This window comes from Chiloscyllium plagiosum, unplaced genomic scaffold (assembly GCF_037043375.1).
Source record: "Chiloscyllium plagiosum isolate Xiang-an unplaced genomic scaffold, Cpla_swu_hap1 HiC_scaffold_53X, whole genome shotgun sequence".
Classification (NCBI taxonomy): Eukaryota; Metazoa; Chordata; class Chondrichthyes; order Orectolobiformes; family Hemiscylliidae; genus Chiloscyllium; species Chiloscyllium plagiosum.
In genome coordinates this window covers 14,663,447-14,667,091 of record NW_028270191.1, presented here as the reverse complement: position 1 = coordinate 14,667,091, position 3,645 = coordinate 14,663,447, and positions in this window count along the sequence as shown.

The following is a 3,645-nucleotide window of genomic DNA, read 5'->3' as shown; positions in this document are numbered from 1 at the left end:
TTACGACGTGAATCGTGCGTCCATGTGTCGCGGTGATTGGTCACCTACGACGCCAAGGCTCGGCCGGAGGTCCCTCCTCCTCACTCGAAGCTGTCAATTAAGTTCGCGCGTGCCTATTTATAAGGTTGTTCGCGCTTTTAGGATCCAAGGTAATGAGTCAGGATAAATTGTTTACAGCGGGATCGGTTCACTTCTGGCACATGTTTTGCATATTAATTGAAAACGCCGTTACCATGTTTCAGCGTCCAGCAATTCATAAGATAACAGCGTCCATTTTAGCCTAACTCTCGAATTTAAGCCACAATCTGAACTGACTCCACACTTCAGTACAGCAGGAAGGGGCTGACCTTTAAAACTCCATACCATTATTTGATCTGCGACTTTTCCATCCAGAAGAGTCACCAATTTCACTGATCTGATCAGCGTGTTTCATGTTCTGGAATCTTGCTCTGCTCAAAATCGCTGTTTCTATATTGTACAGAATGGACATTGTACTTCCAAGTGACTTTGTAGTATGTAAAGTGTAATTTTTGTTGTAAATTTTCTTATGAACAAGTTGCTGAACATGTATAAGTCTGGATTTTTTTGTTTTTTGTGACGATACCTCACATTTGTTCAGTCATTCTGATGATGCAACTTTCCACACCAAATCTGCTAAGTCTCCCTTTTTTCCCCAACGAGAATCTCCACACAGTTTGACAATGAGGGTCTGCAGTATCTGATCCATTTCTTTCAATTCTGCTCTCATGCTCCCCCCTCCTCCTCCCCCTCCCTCACAGAAAGATATGGTTCCCCTCATCATTTTCACCAGCATGACTTCAGAATTCTGAAGGGACTGCTTTTTCACAACATCTGATCCATTTTTCAATCACCTCAAATACCTTTTCCCTTTCCCATGCAGTGGAAAAGTGTCTTCGATTTCCAAAGTCTCAGGCGAAACAATGATTTACATGTACTTCTTTTGGTTTAGTACACTGTATTCACTCACAATGTAGTCTTCTCAACCATTAGGGAGACCAAATGCAACTGAGTGATCACTTTCAAATGGTTGAGAAGACTACATTGTGAGTGAATACAGTGTACTAAACCAAAAGAAGTACATGTAAATCATTGTTTCGCCGGAGACTTTGGGATTTGAAGACACTTTTCCACTGCATGGGAAAGGGAAAGGGAAAAGGTATTGGAGGTGATCAAAAAATGGAACAGATGTGAAAAAGCAGTCCCTTCAGAATTCTGAAGTCATGCTGGTGAAAACGTAGTCCATACGTGTGACCCCAAGGTCCTCGATACTTATCACTTTAAGCAACATGCTTAAAATCAACTTGCTATCATTCACACATCTGTCCTCAGCATCCTTCACTGCTACATTCCAGTTAAGCTCAACACAAGTTTAAGGAATAGGACTTCATGTTCTGATTGGGTATTTTGTACTCTTCTGAACTCAACATAGTTCAACAATTTCAGACCATTTTAAGTGTCCATTTTAATTTTTTTGCCGTATGTTGGTTTGAATCTTGTTTTTTGTGTTTTTGCCTTCAGACAGGCCTGTTCATTATTCTACCATTCACACTCCAGACAAATTCTTTAATACTTTTTGACAACCTTTACCAGTCTATCTGCATTTTTTTCCATGACATGTTTGACATGCAATTCCTCTCACCATCTATCTTATACAAGATTGTCTCTTTTGTTCTCCTTCCTCCTCCCATAAGACCATAAAATGTAGGAAAAATAGACCATTCATCCCATTGAAACCGCTCTACTCTTCAATGAGATCATGACTGATCTGATAAATCCTCAACTCCACTTTCCTGCCTTTTCCTTAAAATCCTTGATTCCCTCTTCCTGTTTTTTAATCAGTCTGTCTCAGCATTGAATATACTTAATGACCTAGCCTCGACAACTCTTTGCAGTCAAGAATTCCACAGATTCACTACCCTTAGAAAATAAATTCCTCCTCATGTGTCTTAAATGTGTGATCCCTTATTCTGAGATATGCACTCTGGTCCGAGACTCTCCACTTTCTACATCTACTCTGTCAAGTCTCCCAAGAACCTTGTATGTTTCAAGAAGGTTGCCTCTCATTCTACTCAATCCCAAAGAGTACAGGCTCAACCTCAACCAAGACAGTTCTTCCATATCTGGGGTTAAGCTAGTGAACCTTTTCTGGACTGCCTCCAATGCCAGTCCATCTATCCTGACATAACGGGCTCAAAACTTCAATTTTCCAGTTGTGGTCTGACTAGTGCCTCATACAGTTTTAGCAAAACCTCCCTAACCTTTATGCTCCATTCCCTTTGAAATAAAGGCCAGAATTCCATTTGCCTTCCCCATTACCCACTGCTAAGTTTTTGTGATTCATGCTTGGGGATACCCAAGTCCTTCTGTTTTGTAGGTTTCTACAATCTCTCTCCCTTTAAATAGTGTTCAACTCCTGTATTCTTCCTGCTAAAACGGATAACCTCATAATTCCCCACATTTTACTCTTATCTCCCAAGTTGTTTGCCCACTTGTTTAACCTGCCTATATCCCTCTGCAGATTGTCATCCTCACCACGTCTTCCCACATATATTTGTCTCTTCTGCAAATGTGGCAATATTACATTCACTTTCCTCATCTCATGATTATATATTTTAAATAATTGTGACCCAGCCCTGATTCCTGTGACACTCCAATAGTTACTGGTTGCCATCTTGAAAATGCCCCCCTTCTCCCAACTTTCTCTTTTCTATTCGTTAGCTGATGCTCTATCCATGCTAATATACTGCTTTTAACACCATGATCTTCTCTTATTAATTAGCCTAATATGTAGTGCCTTATCAAATATCTGAAAATCCAAATATACTGTATTACATACACTGCTTTCCCTTTTATCTATCATATTTGTTACCTTCTCAAATAATCCTAGTAAATGTCAGGTATTATTTCCCCTTTGTGAAGCAATGTTGACTCTGCTTGATCATATGATGTAATTTCTAAATACTCTGTTGTTACATCAGAATATCCTAGTGTGCATCTTATTAGGTCCAGGGGACTTAAGATATGTACCTAAGATACAAGAGCAGAATTAGGCTTTTCCTCACCCCTATTTTTGTGCCTTCTCCCTTAATCCTTCAAACCATTATCAATTAAACATCTGTCTAACTCCTCCTTAAATTTACTCACTGTCCCAGCATCCACTGCACTTTGGGGTAGCAAATTCTACACATTCGCAATGCTTTGGGAGTAGTTTTTCCTCAATACTGTTTTAAATTTGCTACCCCTCATCCTAAGAGCCAAAGGGTTCTGATTCTATGGAACTCTCTACTCTAGAAGGTTGTGCATGCTCCGTTGTTGGATACATTTAGGCCTGGGATAGTTTGGGACTGTTTAAATAAAAGTGTTTAAAATAATTCCCTGGCCTGCATCTTTAACAAATTTATGCACAAACTGTATATCCCCAAGTCTCCCTGTTTCTGCACTTGTTTGAGAATTGTATCCTTTATATTGCCTGTTCTCATTTTCCCTACCAAGATCTATCAATTCTCTCAGATCTGACTGACCTTTCCAGAGGACTGGTTTGTTGACTGCCTTCAATTCCCTGGATCAGAAGGTAACATTTGACAGGGTGAATCATATTTTTTTCAGGATTATGTACTTTTCAGT